Consider the following 19,947-nt stretch of genomic DNA (forward strand, 5'->3'; position numbering starts at 1 on the left):
GAAAAATTCATTGCAATACTCCCGGTTTTACCCATTATACAGCACATTCTGCGAGCAGACTGGACCGGTTTTATGTCTCTGCCCACCTTGGCAATGAAGTCGCCCACTCTGAACGATGGCCCCTTGCATTTTCGGACCACTGCGCCGTCATTTGCGCCCTGGCTCTGCCACCTCAATCAGTGTGGCGCAGCAGAGGTTACAGGAAGCTTAATACCTCCATCTTTAATGATCCACACTGCCGACAATGTATTGCCACTACATGGGCATCTTGCGAAAGACGCCTTCCGCAGTACACATCCACGTTCCATTGGTGGCTCAAATGTGCCAAACCTGCAGTCAGAAAGGCCTTCATACAATGTAGCAAGGAAGCAGCAGCATGGCATCGAGACACCACAAATTTTCACTACGCCGTCCTCCGTGAGCTCGATGCACTCCCTCCATCACCTGACACCCATAGGGAACGACAACGTACTAAAGCTCGTCTCCTCTCTCTCCAACGTGCACGACTGCATGGTGTCGTGGTGCGTTCCCGACGACAAGACCTCCTCCACGACGAAACCCCATCCACAATCCATGCCGCATCCGACCATAGTCGTCGACGTTGACTTTTCGTCCCCAACATCACGACCTCCGATGGTGTTCACCACACAACACAGGCGGCAGTGGTGTCTCCCTTTGCTGAACATTATCGCCAATTTTATGATGATGAACCGATGGCGACGCCCATTCGTAATGATCTCCGTCCTTCCCCTGATCAGACCCTCACCGTAGCGGAGTCAACGTCCATGATGTCTGCAATCACCGCAGAAGAGGTGGTAGATGCGATCAACAAAGGGGCCAAGAACAAATCACCCGGACCAGATGGTCTCCCGGTGGAGTTTTACCGGGCGTTCACCACGTTAATGCTTCCTCGCTGGACGGAAATGATTCAGGAACTCTTTACTCCGTCCTTCCCAATTCCACCTGAATTCGTCACTGGCATTCTTCTACCTGTGCCTAAACCGAAGGGAGGGTCTCATGTCTCTGCATATCGCCCCCTTACACTACTGAATGCAGACTATAAAATCTATGCACGCCTCTTAGCAGCGCGCATACGCACCGTCTTACCAACGGTCCTTTCACCTGAGCAGACTGCACGTGGTTGTGGGGCCACCTTACAAACAGCCCTAGGAGAATGCCGTAACCTCATTGCACTGGCGTCGGTTTGTCGCCTTCGTGCAGCACTGGTATCCGTCGATTTCACGAGTGCCTTTGATCGCGTTCGACACCCATTCCTCCTCATGGTGGCGACACGTATGGGGTTCCCATTACTTTTTGTCGATGCCATTCGCCGGTTACTACTTCCCGCGGTCTCGATGGTACAAGTCAATGGGAGGCTTGTAGGACCGATTCCTATACGCCGCTCTGTGCGTCAAGGATGCCCTATGTCTACTTTACTATATGCCATTGCACTTGAGCCCCTCATCACTGGACTTACCTCTAGACTGCAGGGCCTCACTTTGCGTGACTACATCTTTCACTGTAGGGCTTACGCGGACGATCTCCTCTTTCTCACCTGCTCCTCCACGGAACTCAATGACGCCATCCAATGGATCCACCAGTATGGACGTCTTTCTGGTAGCATTCTTAATGTCCGTAAATCGACTATGATGCACATTGGGCGCGGCCTCCCGGCTATGGTGCCGACCCCACTCCCAGTCAGTGCCACCCTTCGTTACTTGGGTATCGAATTTACGAGCTCCACACACCGCACAGTGGCCCTGGCTTACCAGCGGCTTTTGCAGTCGATTCGGCACCATGTCCGCGGTCAAGTGCACCGTAACTTAAACCAACACCAACGTGTGTCCTATGTCAACATGTATGTCGCCCCTAAACTGGTACACGTCGCCCAGATCCTCCCAATGCCGTTACTCCTTGACCGCCGCATCGAATCAGCCTTTGGATATTTCGTGTCAGCAGGGGCACTTTTCAAAGTCCGCTACAACACTCTAACACTGCCTCCTGCAAAAGGTGGCCTCGGACTCGTCAACGTGCGGGCACGATCTTCTGCACTCTTTGTCCACACTCTGTTGCGACATTGGCAGGGGCCGGTCCCGTCCCTAACACGCAGTCTCTTAGATATCCTCCGACCAGCTTCTCTCGATCCACCGATCAATGTGGCACCTATTTCTCCATAATTGTACCACATCGCCAATTGTTTCATAGAACTCAGCTACGTTCGGGCCGATCTTCCAGTCACCCGTCCTCCCTGTACAAAAGATTATTATCGTTTGTTTATGCTGTCCAACCCTTGCGACCCCATGGTGCTACAGCATCCTGACATTCACTGGCGCACGGTTTGGGGGTGTGTGCATGCACCCTTTTTACCGTCGTCTGTGTCTGCACTCTGGTATATTTTAGTCTATGGAAAATTCCCGACTAATAGTCGACTTTATCGCATAGGACTGGCCACCTCCCCACTCTGCCCTGACTGTCAGCTCGAAGACACCGACGAGCACCGTCTTACGTGCCCCCTGAAACAAAACGTATGGCTCCTCATCCAACGAATCGTGGGCTTTTACCTCCGTGCCCCGCCAACGACGGTAACCCCGGATTTGCTGTTGTTGCCCCAGACATTCCACTACCCTCTTGCTAAGCACCATGCCCTCATCTGGTTTCAAGGACAGGCTTTAGAGTACCCCTTTCAGAGTGGTCCGCATACAGTCCTTGACTTTTGGTTCAAAGTTGTGACCGCACATAGCACCCTCACCGGAAACCATCTTACCGACAAACTTTTGCCGGTTATCTCCGCAGCGTCTTCCTTGACCCCCCTCAAAGTTGGGGTGTATCATGCCTACCTGTCACATGATGCAACGCCCTTATCCACGTTCTCATGCATCGACCAAAAAAAAAAAAAGAAAAAAAGGAAGAAGACAGAATATGTTATATTTTGTTATGTCTTTTTAATATATTTTTTGGTTTAACTAACAGTCATTCGTATATGTTTAAAGGGTACCTTGAAGAACTCTTGCATAGTGAATATATATGTACTTTTAGTTTGTTCAATACAAATTATTAAAAAAAAACAAAGAAAACAGGATGTGTTATATTTTGTTGTATTTAATGTAATTCTAATAATTTGTTTAAAAAATAAATAAAAAAAGTGACCTGCTGACCCGGGTTCGAATCCTGGCGTTGGAAAAAATTTTCATTCGTTGCTTAAGTTTGCAAATATCCATTATAAAGCTATTTAAATTTGCACTGACGGAAAAAGATGGTAAGCGTTTAATACTAGATGATAAAGTGAGCAATGTTGTGAGGGGTAATTTTCGAGAAGGCAACTGTGTGCGCAACAGTTGATTTAGCAGTAAAGTGCTAGTTTTAGACGTAATTTAACCTATAGGTTCTAAAAACAATACTAAAATTGTACCCTATGTGTTGAAGAAACAGAACAAGATGTAGGCTGAGAATGTTAACTATTTGTTGTAATTTTTATGATAATTTGAACAGGTACTGAGCGTTGTTATTGTCATTCATAATGTCTCTGAGCTGTGGTTGCCCTCCACAGAAAGTTTTTATGGACATAGCGAAAATGTAAACTGGCCCTGTATCTGTATCCTATAAAGTAGGACCAAGAGGAAATACGTTCTAACATAATAACCTTGGCACCTCTTCGTGCTGCATACGACAGAGCCAACACATTTGCAAATTCTGGCCGCCTCGAATTCCGCCTCGAATTTCAATTTCCGCACATTTGTTATTTTGCCGAAGATTTGAACGCCAGACATTAACAAGTAATATGTCACTGTACTCGTTATTTCAAGAGCTTTCGAATAAAAGAACTGAGTTACAGACTTCACTTGGATTAAATCTGACACAAGTACGAATGTAAATGTACTTGCAATCGAAACGGCCAAAGAGGCCTCTAGATTAGCAGAAGAAATTAGCTTTACCAGACGTCCCAAAGCCTTTGTGAAACAAATGTCATGAAAAGCAACTGTAGACGAATGTGAGGAAGAATGGTAACAGTCTACAAAATGAATCATTGCAAAAATATATTTTCCAGTGCAGCAAAAACTGGCAATCAGATTACCGCTCTCTCCGAACTTCACAGTAGTGTTCACGGGATACAGGAAACTACTTTCGATTCGTAATAACCAACGACACCATGTGTTCATGCGCTAGAAGTAACCAAACTGTGCACCACATGTTAGTGGAATGTAGCAATTCGAGCAGAGAAACACACTGTCGTAAAGTGAACTAATGAAAGGCGGCCAACTAGCAAGAATAGATTGGTATCATGCATAAAAAAAAACTTACGTAAATTGTGTAAATCAGTAACATTTCCAAACGTATGAACTTCAGGGACCAATTCCACAAAAAACGCTGTACTAATTTTGAGTCACTATACCAGAAATTACTCAATACTTCAAATTTAATTTTTGTGTTTACGACAAAAGTCGTAATTAAGTAAAACAACAACCGTAGTATTACTCCAAGTAATGGAGACTGCTATTTTAAATAACCATAAGAATAGCAAAGACTTTCTAAATCCGGCAAAAAAATGAATCGCTCAACGGTTTATTTATTTTTCATTGCAAAACACAGTGGCATTAATACAAGGATCAAGAGCATTTAATACAGAAGAAAATTACTCGCCCCTCTTTGTACTACAGTTTCTTATTTCTTGAACTGTTAACGATTTAAAGGGGATGTTACGCTTTACGCGAGTTAGCTTCTGTATACAGCAGTTTTTTCATTCATTTCTAGAAATATTTGCCTGCATTTATATACAAAGCTCACGGCAGACACGACTTCTAAAACAAATTCCACATTTTTGTAGGTTGCAAAACCAAACACTATCTCGTTTTAAGAAGAACGGCATAGTGAATGCATAAAATACGGCAGCCAATACGATTTCTACGAAATAATATATATTACAACAGTCATTTGTTATTAATATTTTATTAGCACAACGCGTTTCGCCAGCATGTTGTCATCATTGCGTGCATTTACAGTTAATTTAGATTGTAATTAATATGAAGTGAGGTTAGTTTCCTGTGCTGAGTGGAGTGAAGTATGTGTGGAAAAAGACGCACCTTTGATGGTAATTTCGTTGTCTGGCACACAGAGCACAGTAACAAGTACATCATACATTAACACTTTCACAGTCACATCACATTAATAACAATGTAAAAGTAACTGTAAATGCATCTGATGATGGCAGAAACCTGCCGAAGCACGTCGTACTAGTAAAGTATTAGAAATAAGTGTCTGTTGCAGTATATACACTGAAGAGCCAAAGAAACTAGTACACATGAGTAATATCGTGTAGGCCGCCACAGAACGTGGCATAGACTCAACTAATGTCTGAAGTAGTGCTGCAGGGAACTGACTCCGTGAATCCTGCAGGGATGTCCATAAATGCGTAAGAGTACGACGGTATGGAATCTCTTCTGAACAGTAAGTTGCAAGGCATCCCAGATATGTTCAATAACATTCATGTCTAGGGAGTTCGGTGGCCAGCGGAAGTATTTAAAATCAGATGAGTGTTCCTGGAGACACTCTGTATCAATTTTCTGGACGTGTGGGGTACCGCATTATCCTGCTGCAATTGCCCAAGTCCGTCGGAATGCACAGTGGACATGAAGGGATGCAGGTGATCAGAAAGGATGCTTACACACGTGTCACCTGTCAGAGTCGTATCTAGAAGTATCAGGAGTCCCATATAAGTCCAACTGCAGACGCCCCACACCACCGCAGAGCCTCCACAGCTTGAACAATCCTCTGCTGACATGCGGGGTCCATGGGTTCATGAGGTTGTCTCCATACCCGTACACGTCCATCTGCTCTACATCTACATCTACATCCATACTCCGCAAGCCACCTGACGGTGTGTGGCGGAGGGTTTTAGAACGTAGAGTTGGCCGTACTGACAAACATCCAAAACAGTCTTGCCAGTCGGATTTTCGTAGTACATTGAAATGCTGCTACATTCGAAGATGAACAATACGGAATTTGTATTTACTTCGTTGCATAACGTATGAAAATGCAGTGGTCGAAACTCAGGGCGGAGAAAAAAAATGCTTGTCTTCCACCCTTTTTTTTTAAATTTATCTACTGACGCAGATGTTTTGGCGTCAGTATTTATCTTTGTGCCTGCAAAGCATGCCTGTGTAGCGCTACATATATTCGACGGTAGAAGTTAGTTGTAGCGGCACCTACCAACATTTTTCAGAACTTCCACTTACTTTGCACTCGATTCTAAGCCGCAGGCGGTTGTTTGGATTACAAAAACCGGAAAAGAAGTGCGGCTTAGATTCGAGTAAATATGGTAGTTAAATTGTTTTGTATAATCGGTACAACGTTGATATACATAATGAATCTGTAAATAATTATTTAAACATTCTGTATTTTTCAGCAGCACTTGATAATGGCCTAAGGTCAAAGTTGTAATAGTGTAATAAAAGCTTATAACATTCACTGGCGTAAAGATGATGTCCTTCAAAAAAAGTATCATAATAGTCTCATCACTTCCCTCAGCAATTCCACCTATTCCATATAAGAAAAACACCACACAGGGAAACAAATAATTTAAAAACAAATTAAAAAAAAAGGTTAAAGACCACAACTGTCGTCCTTAGCTGACTGGTAATTGGCAACTAAGATGGCATAGCAGTACAACAACTGTGCACAGAACAGAAAGTGTTGCTGCACTCTTGCTCTGGGTGCTGCTTTGATAGCTGTCCTTTAAACAACTACACTCCTGGAAATTGAAATAAGAACACCGTGAATTCATTGTCCCAGGAAGGGGAAACTTTATTGACACATTCCTGGGATCAGATACATCACATGATCACACTGACAGAACCACAGGCACATAGATACAGGCAACAGAGCATGCACAATGTCGGCACTAGTACAGTGTATATCCACCTTTCGCAGCAATGCAGGCTGCTAGTCTCCCATGGAGACGATCGTAGAGATGCTGGATGTAGTCCTGTGGAACGGCTTGCCATGCCATTTCCACCTGGCGCCTCAGTTGGACCAGCGTTCGTGCTGGACGTGCAGACCGCGTGAGACGACGCTTCATCCAGTCCCAAACATGCTCAATGGGGGACAGATCCGGAGATCTTGCTGGCCAGGGTAGTTGACTTACACCTTCTAGAGCACGTTGGGTGGCACGGGATACATATGGACGTGCATTGTCCTGTTGGAACAGCAAGTTCCCTTGCCAGTCTAGGAATGGTAGAACGATGGGTTCGATGACGGTTTGGATGTACCGTGCACTATTCAGTGTCCCCTCGACGATCACCAGTGGTGTACGGCCAGTGTAGGAGATCGCTCCCCACACCATGATGCCGGGTGTTGGCCCTGTGTGCCTCGGTCGTATGCAGTCCTGATTGTGGCGCTCACCTGCACGGCACCAAACACGCATACGACCATCATTGGCACCAAGGCAGAAGCGACTCTCATCGCTGAAGACGACACGTCTCCATTCGTCCCTCCATTCACGCCTGTCGCGACACCACTGGAGGCGGGCTGCACGATGTTGGGGCGTGAGCGGAAGACGGCCTAACGGTGTGCGGGACCGTAGCCCAGCTTCATGGAGACGGTTGCGAATGGTCCTCGCCGATACCCCAGGAGCAACAGTGTCTATAATTTGCTGGGAAGTGGCGGTGCGGTCCCCTACGGCACTGCGTAGGATCCTACGGTCTTGGCGTGCATCGTGCGTCGCTGCGGTCCGGTCCCAGGTCGACGGGCACGTGCACCTTCCGCCGACCACTGGCGACAACATCGATGTACTGTGGAGACCTCACGCCCCACGTGTTGAGCAATTCGGCGGTACGTCCACCCGGCCTCCCGCATACCCACTATACGCCCTCGCTCAAAGTCCGTCAACTGCACATACGGTTCACGTCCACGCTGTCGCGGCATGCTACCAGTGTTAAAGACTGCGATGGAGCTCCGTATGCCACGGCAAACTGGCTGACACTGACGGCGGCGGTGCACAAATGCTGCGCAGCTAGCGCCATTCGACGGCCAACACCGCGGTTCCTGGTGTGTCCGCTGTGCCGTGCGTGTGATCATTGCTTGTACAGCCCTTTCGCAGTGTCCGGAGCAAGTATGGTGGGTCTGACACACCGGTGTCAATGTGTTCTTTTTTCCATTTCCAGGAGTGTAGCTTGAGTCACTTAGTTATTTAGATCCAGGTATAGTTGGTCTTGCATACACCTACGTATGGTATTTATTTACCCATTATATACGACCCTTCTCAGGGCCAAAGATCTGGAAATATCTTGACTTTTTTAATTAAGTAATTCATGCAACTGGAGGGGCAATAATTAATTTTGTATTATTTAATCAGCCAAAAAGGAGGACAAATATTTTATCTTAGTACATCACATTGTTGTTGTTGTGGTCCTCAGTCCCGCGGCCGGCCTGATACAGCTCTCCACGCCACTCCATCCCGTGCAAGCCTCTTCACCTCCCTCCAGGGATTCCCTTTTGATATCACGAAGCATTTCCGTAATATGAGATTTAAAACCTACATCCTTCCGAACCTGCCCAGTACACCCATCACCCCGTCCCCCTCCACGACCCCCACCCTCCACGCTGCCCTCCATTACCAAACCGGTGATCCCCCGATGCCCCAGAACACCCCCACCAACCGCCCCCCCCCCAGCCAAGCCGCGCCATAAACTCCTCCTCTACCCTCAATACCTCCTCACTAGTCACGTGATCCACCCATCCAACCCTCAGCACTCCTCCGCAGCACCACACCTCAAAGCTTCCATTCCCTTCCTGTCCAAACCATTCATCATCCATGCTTCACCTCCACATACGGCCACACTCCACACAAACACTTTCAGAAACGACTTCCCGACACCTAAATCTATACTCGATGCCAACAAACCTCTCCTCCTCAGAAACGCCTTCCCCGCCACTGCCAGTCCACATCCTACATCCTCTCTACCTCGACCATCATGAGTTATGTTGCTCCCCAAATACGGGAACCCATCCACCGCTCCAAGTGTCCCACCTCCCAATCCGCTCGATACAATTTGAAACGAGACTCGTCCGACCAGGCAACATGTTTCCAGCTATCAAAAGTCCAATCTCGGTGTTGACGGGCCCAGACGAGGCGTAAAGCACACGAGTCGGCTTCGGCTCGGAAAGCCCACATTGATGATTTTTTGTTGAATGGTTCGCACCCTGGCACTTGTTGATGGCCCAGCATTGAAATCAGCAGCAATGTAAGGAAGGGTTGCACTTCTATCACGTTGAAAGGTTGTCTTCAGTCGTCGTTCATCCCATTCTTGCAGGATCTTTTCCCGGCCGTCGCGATGTCGGAGAGCTGATGTTTTATCGGATTCCTGATATTCACGGTACACTCGTGGAATGGTCGTACGGTAAAATCCGCACTACACCGCTACCTCGGAGATGCCGCGTCATACCACTCGTGCGCCGACTATAAAACTACGTTCAAACTCACTTAAATTTTGATAACCTGCCATTGTAGCAGCAGTAGCCGATCTAATAACTGCGGCAGACACTTGTTGCCTTATATAGGCGTTGCCGACGGCAGTGCCGTATTCTGCGTGTTTACATACCTCTGTATTTGAATACGCACACCTGTTTCTTTGGCGCTTCAGTGTATTATGTCATAAAAATCTTACAATTCAGTCGCTGCTCTCAAAGAACATCCTTATAACATGGATAAATTTAAGATTTTGTACTCGTATGCCCATCTTTGTGATCGATGGTACGTGGTACTTCAGCCGCTCATTTACGTGATAAAATGAAACACTTGCAGCCGTCGTTACAACGCTAGCAGTTTCGGTGACACAATACACCATCTTCAGGCCGTAGCTGACGCCGATGGGCCAACATCTATGAAGTGGCTTTCGTAGAATACTGTAACTGCAGTTTCGTGTTTGTATTGGTAAGCGGATGGTCGCAGACACAACATCGCTGTTAACAGTATTCTATAGGAGCCAGTTCATAGACGTTGGCCGCAGATGAGATCGTATGTGCGTTCGGAGTTTACCCCTCAGTGTCAGCTAAGGCCTGAAGATGGTGTACGGTTACCCAAACTGGTTACAATACAATAAAATAACACAAAAAAGATTGCTGCAGGTGTTTCGATTTATTACGTACGTGGAAAAATTTAAGCCAGTAGTATGCCGCCACAGGGAGCGCTAAATAACGTGACACGGCCATTCTACGTATTGTCCGTCTCTTTGTTTTAACTTGATGTAACGAAGTTGGCGGTGAAATCAAGGCTTTGTAATAGAGGTGTTAGCTACAGCATTTGTGGCAGCAAGTGGACGTTTCGTCGCGGACTGAACCAATAGAGCGGCGCGACTTTTAAGCAGTGCAGGCGGCAATCGATTGTGCTCGGGTCGGAGCCCGGTCGCTTCGCTTTTGACATTTGAGAGCGACGCGACAGCGCGGGGGCGTGCAGGGGCGGGGGGGGGGGGGGGCGGAGTTTTATTCTCGCCGTTAGTGGCACGTGAGCGTCCATAAAGGTTGCCTTCCGCCGATATTGCAGGCTGCGGGGCGCGCAGTTACGCGGACCCGGGGTCCAGGTGCTGATGCGGCTCTGCATTTGTGACTGTCGGGCGAGATCGGAAGTCCCCGGCGAGGTCTAGCTGCGCAGGTTCTAAGCGGAGCACGTTCGTCATCCGTAAAATGTTAAAATGCTAACTGCATTTCATTTATTCGATTTCGCTTACGAAATGTTACTTTAAGGTACAGAATTCATCTTTACAGCCCAATCATGCTAACTACAGATCTACATCGACATCTACATACATATTCCGCAATCCACCATACGGTGCGTGGCGGAGGGTACCTCGTACCACAACTAGCATCTTCTCTACCTGTTCCACTCTCAAGCAGAAAGAGGAAAGAATGACTCCCTATATGCCTCTGTACGTGCCCTAATCTCTCTTATCTTTGTGGTCTTTCCGCGAAATAAAAGTTGGTGGCAGTAAAATTGTACTGCAGTCAGCCTCAAATGCTGGTTCTCTAAATTTCCTCAGTAGCGATTCAGCAAAAGAACGCCTTCTTTCCTCCAGAGACTCCCACCCGAGTTCCTGAGGCATTTCCGTAACACTCGCGTAATGATCAAACCTACCAGCAACAAATCTAGCAGCCCGCCTCTGAATTGCTTCTATGTCCTCCCTCAATCCGACCTGATAGGGATCCCAAACGCTCGAGCAGTACTCAAGAATAGGTCGTATTAGTGTTTTATAAGCGGTCTCCTTTACAGATGAACCACATCTTCCCAAAACTCTACCAACGAACCGAAGACGACTATCCGCCTTCCCCACTACTGCCGTTACATAATTGTACCACTTCATATCGCTCTGCAATGTTACGCCCAAATATTTAATCGACGTGATTGTGTCAAGCGCTACACTACTAATGGAGTATTCAAACATTACGGGATTCTTTTTCCTATTCATCTGCATTAATTTACATTTATGTATATTTAGAGTTAGCTGCCATTCTTTACACCAATCACAAATCCTGTCCAAGTCATCTTGTGTCCTCCTACAGTCACTCAACGACCACAGTATCATCAGCAAACAGCCGCACATTGCTATCCACCCTATCCAAAAGATCATTTATGTAGATAGAAAAGAACAGCGGACCTACCACACTTCCCTGGGGCACTCCAGATGATACCCTCACCTCCGATGAACACTCACCATCGAGGACAACGTACTGGGTTGTATTACTTAAGTGAAGTGGGTAACATAAATGACCTCCCTGAAGATGACGTGATATACAGAGATACTTACACAACTGAAAGATTCACATTGATGCTTCAGAAAAATTTATGTTTTTAAATAACTGATTTACAGTGTCAGATTTGTACGTTAATCAAATGTCTTCAGACAGGGAATAATTATTTCCTTTAAAATTAAATAACATTTTCGAAACCTCACAACTGTTATAACGTTACAAAAAGTGCAAATATTTTTGTATAATTGGTTAGTTGGATAATTGGTTATTTGAACAAAAACAGTTCCAAGAACGAACATAAAATGTTCAAACTGAACCCCCACGATGAGAAAATGACGAAATGAAGTGACCCATCGAGCACTGCGACCAAAAATGAAGAGACCGATACCCAACGAACTGTTCTCCCGCACTACTGAAAACAAAGTACGCGGGGATTAATTAATAGCTGCAGTGATTCCGTCTTTCAGTGTCATTGCAGAGTGTGTAATTTTTTAGGCAGAATCAAGAACTAAAATCGTCGGTGATAACAGAGAAACAATAACAGAGGAGCCATTCGAGAAAGAAACAGTTGCTCAGACACGCAATAAGTCACTGCATTCGCGTGCAGAAGGTCCGGGGTGTAAATTCCCGTACGGTCAAAATGGTTCAAATGGCTCTAAGCACTATGGGACTTAACATCTGAGGTCACCAGTCCCCTAGACTTAGAGCTACTTAAACCTAACTAACCTAAGGACATCACACACAGCCATGCCCGAGACAGGATTCGAACTTGCGACAGTAGCAACAGCGCGGTTCCGGGCTGAAGCGACTAGAACCGCTCGGCTACAAGGGCCGGACCCGTCCGGTCATCCAGTTTTAAGTTTCATAGTCCCTACCACTAGAGGCAAATCCTGGGACGGATCCTCTGAAAAGGACGCGGCTGATTTCCTTCCCCATCTTTCCCTCAACCCAAATTTTGAGATCCGACTATTATGTCCTCGTCATCAAATGAGCTTTAAATCCTAATGTTCCTTTCCTTTTTGGGGCTATGACACAGATTTGTAATGTCAACAGCTGTTCAAGTGCAGGTTGACACTCTACATCAGTTGGAGTGCCACCTTACGAATCACAGGTTATCGTCAGCTTGCCAATGGAGATTCGTGAAAGACATCTGAACGGACAGGATAAACAGGTGTTCATTCAGGCCTAATTTCGTTTTTATGGATGACTATGCTCGACCGCATCGAAAAATTACAGGTGAAGCAGCTCTTGGAACGAGAGGATAAACGACGGATGGACTGACCTGGCCATTTCCCCGTCTTAAGCACCATTAAGCACAGCTAGTCTGCCTTGGGGAGAAAATTTGTACCTCGGCACCACGTGGACCAACAACCATCCGGCGCTTGTGAACGCGGCTGTTGGAGAACGGAACGCCCTACCACAAGACGTCGTTACAAACCTCTTGACCAGCATGGGAATACCTTGTAGAGCATCTACTGCCGTCCGTGGTGATCACATACCCATTAAGAACCATGTCCAGCCTTAAGTAACTGTAACGTTGCCAATAAGAAAACATAAACAGCCTACTTGGGTCTACACCTTTGATGACGCACCAATACCATTATTTCTACAAGGACTGCAGTGGGTCTGCACCTCTGGTGGCCCACCAATACCATAATGTCTACCAGGACTACAGTGGGTCTGCTCTGTGATGACCTACCTACCAATCTTCTTCAAAACGTCGAATGACTCTGCTGTGGGTTTGCTCTGTTGTGGCCCATTACCCGTCAGCATGTCAACAGTTAGCACTGTCTTTCCGTTGGAAGGACAACACTACTTCTTCGAGACTGCATGGAAAACTACTTCCGTGTGCATTGTCTTTTACTGCTCAGACTTTGAAAAAAAAAACACTGAAATTTTACAGTGATGAACAATCTGGACTGTCTTTATGGACTGTAAGAAAATTTTAGCTTTTGACCAACATTGTATAAATAAGTGTGTGCATTTGATATCTGTGTTATTGTAATTATGAAAATTTTTTTCAAATGATTATTGGCCACTGCCCAAAACAATTTGTAAATTTTTTTGTGGGGAGCATGGGGGCTATGTAAGTAGGCTGTTTATGTTTTCTTATTGGCAACGTTACATAGCGCTCTGTATGAAAATCATTGGCTGTGCTGTGTGCAGTCTGTGGGTAGTTAGCATTGTTGTCAGCCATTGTAGTGTTGGGCAGCGGCAGCTGGATGTGAACAGCGCGTAGCGTTGCGCAGTTGGAGGTGAGCCGCCAGCAGTGATGGATGTGGGGAGAGTGATGGCGGAGTTTCGAAATTTGTAAAACTGGATGTCATGAACTAATATATATATATTATGATGTTAAGGTAAATACATTGTTTGTTCTCTATTAACATCTTTCAATTGCTAACTATGCCTATCAGTAGTTAGTGCCTTCTGTAGTTTGAATCTTTTATTTAGCTGGCAGTAGTGGCGCTCGCTGCATTGCAGTAGCTTGAGTAACGAAGATTTTTGTGAGGTAAGTGATTTGTGAAAGGTACAGGTTAATGTTAGTCAGGGCCATTCCTTTGTAGGGATATCTGAAAGTCAGATTGCGTTGCGCTAAAAAAATATTGTGTGTCAGTTTAAGCACAGTCATGTATAATTGTTCAAAGGGGACGTTTCATGACGTCCAGGGCACCATCACGAACGGCGGTGACCTCAGTGTCGGTTGCAATTGTCTCATCGTGTATTTGCTTCAGTTACCTTCTGTACTATACTGTGGTAGTTGGGTATGTCTGGGCCAAGTTTCACCGAGCTATGTTACTTTGCAGTGACACATCATCCGAAACTCACTTTCGTTTTCACCTCCTGCGTGCAAGCGTTGGTAGCTGCGCCATCTGCAAAAACTCTGGGATTATTATTAACGACGTGTGCCATGTCACTAACGTACAACGTAACAACTAGGGTCTCATTTCTTTCCTCTGATTCACTGCTGAAGTTGTTTTCACTAAGAAATCTTCAGTCTAGACACAAATTTCGTATGTTAGCCCTATAATTCTATTTTCTGTAATAAGCGATCATAAAGCGGTTACTGCATCGATGATTTCAGCCGTCAATAGAAATATTAAAAAAAGGTAGGAAGAGTTTTTTGTTTAGCAAAAGTGGTAAAAGCAGATTACAGAGTAACTGACGGCTCAACACAAAAGTTTTGTCTCAAGTACAGATAGTGTTGAAGATCAGTGGACAAAGTTCAAAACCATCGTACAATATGCGTTAGATGAGTATGTGCCAAGCAAGATCGTAAGAGATGGAAAAGAGCCACCGTGGTACAACAACCGAGTTAGAAAACTGCTGCGGAAGCAAAGGGAACTTCACAGCAAACATAAACATAGCCAAAGCCTTGCAGACAAACAAAAATTACGCGAGGCGAAATGTAGTGTGAGGAGGGCTATGCGAGAGGCGTTCAATGAATTCGAAAGTAAAGTTCTATGTACTGACTTGGCAGAATATCCTAAGAAATTTTGGACTTATGTCAAAGTGGTAGGTGGATGAAAACAAAATGTCCAGACACTCTGTGACGAAAATGGTACTGAAACAGAGGATGACAGACTAAAGGCCGAAATACTAAATGTCTTTTTCCAAAGCTGTTTCACAAAGGAAGACTGCACTGTAGTTCCTTCTCTAGATTGTCGCATAGATGACAAAATGGTAGATATCGAAATAGATGACAGAGGGATAGAGAAACAATTAAAATCGCTCAAAAGAGGAAAGGCTGCTGGACTTGATGGGATACCAGTTCGATTTTACACAGAGTACGCGAAGGAGCTTGCCCCTCTTCTTGCAGCGGTCTACCGTAGGTCTCTAGAAGAGCGTAACGTTCCAAAGGATTGGAAAAGCGCACAGGTCATCCCCGTTTTCAAGAAGGGACGTCGAACAAATGTGCAGAACTATAGACCTATATCTCTAACGTCGATCAGTTGTGGAATTTTGGAACACGTATTATGTTGGAGTATAATAACTTTTCTGGGGACTAGAAATCTACTCTGTAGGAATCGGTATCGGTTTCGAAAAAGACGGTCGTGTGAAACCCAGCTCGCGCTATTCGTCCACGAGACTCAGAGGGCCATAGACACGGGTTCACAGGTAGATGCCGTGTTTCTTGACTTCCGCAAGGCGTTCGATACAGTTCCCCACAGTCGTTTAATGAACAAAGTAAGAGCATATGGACTATCAGACCAATTGTGTGATTGGATTGAGGAGTTCATAGATAACAGGACGCAGCATGTCATTCTCAATGGAGAGAAGTCTTCCGAAGTAAGAGTGATTTCAGGGGTGCCGCAGGGGAGTGTCATAGGACCCTTGCTATTCACAATATACATAAATGACCTTGTGGATGACATCGGAAGTTCACTGAGGCTTTTTGCGGATGATGCTGTGGTATATCGAGAAGTTGTAACAATGGAAAATTGTACTGAAATGCACGAGGATCTGCAACGAATTGACGCATGGTGCAGGGAATAGCAACTGAATCTCAATGTAGACAAGTGTAATGTGCTGCGAATACATAGAAAGATAGATCCCTTATCATTTAGCTACAATATAGCAGGTCAGCAACTGGAAGCAGTTAATTCCATAAATTATCTGGGAGTACACATTAGGAGTGATCTAAAATGGAATGATCATATAAAGTTTATCGTTGGTAAAGTAGATGCCAGACTGAGATACATTGGAAGAATCCTAAGGAAATGCAATCCGAAAACAAAGGAAGTAGGTTACAGTACGCTTGTTCGCCCACTGCTTGAATACTGCTCAGCAGTGTGGGATCCGTTCCAGATAGGGTTGATAGAAGAGATAGAGAAGATCCAACGGAGAGCAGCGCGCTTCGTTACAGGATCATTTAGTAATCGCGAAAGCGTTACGGAGATGATAGATAAACTCCAGTGGAAGACTCTGCAGGAGAGACGCTCAGTAGCTCGGTACGGGCTTTTTTGTTGAAGTTTCGAGAACATACCCGCACCGCAGAGTCAAGCTGTATATTGCTCCCTCCTACGCATATCTCGCGAAGTGACCATGAGGATAAAATCAGAGAGATTAGAGCCCACACAGAGGCATACCGACAATCCTTCTTTCCACGAACAATACGACACTGGAACAGAAGGGAGAACCGATAGAGGTACTCAAGGTACCCTCCGCCACACACCGTCAGGTGGCTTGCGGAGTATGGATGTAGATGTAGATGTAGAAGCGTTGGTGTGATAGTTAGACGTTCCATTAACTGAGACCTTGATATATGCCTTTCAGAATGTCATGTGAGAAAAGCATCAGCAATTTTTTCTGGGCCCATGCAAGTACGCATAGAGGAGATCATTCTGCATGAGATAACTCATTAAGTTTTGAGTTCAGAAACTGGAAAGGATGTCTGTTACACTGTACAGTAGTGTTGTCGGTCACTTCAGTTAGCCTTCTTGTACACGGGTATGACATGTGTTTTATTCTAATTGTGATGCACCGCTTTTTTTTTTTTCAAGGAATCTACGATACATTGTGGTTTAAAGGAGACTAAGTCAGCAGCAGATTCTCTACTGAATCTGATAGCAGCTCCATCGGGTCCAGGGATGTTGAACAATGCCATCTATTTTAATTGTTTCTCAATGCTAGTGACACTAATTATATCATTCGTATTTGTGGCGGTGAGAGAACTGAAATGGGTCAATAATAAAATTCCTTTGTAAACATTATTAAACTAGATTTCCGAATTTTTTTTCCCAACCCTCAGTTTCGTTTTCCGTGACATCCACTAATGTCTGGACGCTAATTTTTGGTGCCACTAACAGCCTTTACATGTGCTTAGAATTTATTTGCACTTTGTGAGATGTCTTTCGCAAATATTCTGCTACGGTTGTCCTTGCAGGTTTCACGTTTTGTCCTTATAGCAGCCAAATACGATGCATTTATCATCTCCATAACCTGACGATTTGCTTGACTCCTTTTGTGCAGTAGGCTCTGTTTCTTCAGGAGTTTCTTTACAGAGACTGATTACCACGGAGGGTCCCTCCCGTCAAGAAATGTTCTACTAGGAATGTATCTGTCCAGAGTATGGTCAACTATCCTTCTAAACTTGAACCATACTCCTGTACATGCTGCTGTACCTCAGCACTTCTTTTTGAGATACGACAGTACTACCTCTGCATGTGTTATATGGAACGTGTATATATTTCTACTTGTTTAAGTTGCCCTTTGGACTTTGGTAATCATTGTTGCAACAACTGCCTCATCGTCAGTGACGCCAGTCTCACTGTACGCGTGTGTATTACTGGATTTCCTGTCTCCACTTCCTTTCTCCTCTTCCCCTCTCCCCTCCCCCTCCCCCTTACAGCCCAGCTGCACTCTCTAAGTGATAATGTCAAAGAGTTGGTTAGATTTTCTTCTCTGCAATATTAGCGAATTCGTACATAATAAATCTGCGTATTACATCGTACGAACGATGTTTCGTAGTTTCTCCTATTCGAACAGGAAAGTTATCCCACGACACGTTTCGCTTCGTAACTTTCCGGACGAGGATCCTATCCTGATCTCACATTGATACTCCTGCTTTTCTCACTCTGCTTGGAAATTTGTACCATGATCACGGATACCTGTTGAGTATTGGTATGGATTTAACAAATGCATGGATGTGGCGTGTCCAAGACTTAAAGAAGGGAGGTACGACATCAAATGAGGTGAAAAAACGGATATTACGTTTCTTAAGGACAAATGATACTAAAATGCTACTGATTTTAGAGATACCTCGGACAGCGTTCCACGTGCAGTCGTTATCTCTCTTGCTCAGCTACCGGAAGCAGAGACGCTGTTTCCCAGCAGACGGGGCTGCTTCTGAGGAAGGCGTGAAACGGCGGCGGGCAAGCGCAGCCTATCTTATCGCTGCTGCAGTGAGCACAGGCTTTACGCTATCAACTCTTGTTTCTCTCAGATTTTCCTACAATCTCCTCACGCAAATATCGTCCAAGACTAGAAAAACGCGTTGTTTGCTCTCACTCTTAAATAAGACTTTCATTCCTCGAGTTTCAGAAAGTAGTAAAGTGAACAGGGTAAGCACTTGGTGTCAAATAGTAATAAGACCACTGACTAACCATTACAAAGAACAGGTAGTCAACCAAGCGAAGGAGAGTGGCCGAACGGAGAATGAGAAGTGATATAGATTTTTTATTGTGCCGTTACCATTCAATACGTCTGCTGAAAATAAACTCATTGGGGGTGTTTGTGAAAATAACTCATTGTCATTGAATAGAGCATATTATCTGATGTGTCTACGAGGAAATTTATTTCAGTTGTGACTATTGCGAGAATTATAAACAACAGGGTGTTCATTTTAACTGAAGAGATTGAAATATCTTGAAACATAAATAGCGAATCAAAAAAGTTATATTTCCAATTTGTTTGTCTCGGAGGGGGACATCCCGTGATAACACAGTCGATCTCTCACCCCATCCTGTGCGTCGGTGGTGGAGGGCAACTTTGAAATCTTCGATGAGAATCCCCGTTTTTTATTGCAGATTATTCAGTCCGGAACCGCGCTGCTGCTGCGGTCACAGGTTCGAATCCTGCCTCGGGCCTGGATGTGTGATGTCCTTAGGTTAGTTAGGTTTAAGTAGTTCTAAGTTCTAGGGGACTGATGACCTAAGATGTTAAGTCTCATACTGCTCAGAGCCATTTTTATTGCAGATTACGATACTACTGCAAAATATACAAACATTTTGTCTGAAGCATTTTCTTGGTCCCAGAAAAGTAGAAATGGTTACACAATCGTGATTTAGGACTTACTACTCAACGGCCCTTGAGTATCAAACGGCACGTGGGACTCCACTTCCACACTGCGAGTGTAGGACGGGCCGGTATTGCATAACTTCTGATTGGAAACCCCTCTCGCAGTGTTGTATTACTCCAACATACCGAACAGGGGCTACTCGACTCGCCATTGTGGCGAACACCACTATGTTTTTCCAGTTAGAGTAAGTATTGAAACGTAGTATCGCCAATTTCGATGCACTTAATGATCCGCCTTTCAGATCACCGTACACAGGGCACAAGCGTACCTGCGGGAATATCAGAGCAGGCGTTTCTGACGCGGTCGACCGTGTCTTCACGGCTTGTCGGCAATTGTTTTCAGTCTACTGACTGGTTTGATGCGGCCCGCCACGAATTCCCTTCCTGTGCTAACCTCTTCATCTCAGAGTACCA

Source organism: Schistocerca cancellata, chromosome 1 (genome assembly GCF_023864275.1).
Source record: "Schistocerca cancellata isolate TAMUIC-IGC-003103 chromosome 1, iqSchCanc2.1, whole genome shotgun sequence".
NCBI classification, from domain to species: domain Eukaryota; kingdom Metazoa; phylum Arthropoda; class Insecta; order Orthoptera; family Acrididae; genus Schistocerca; species Schistocerca cancellata.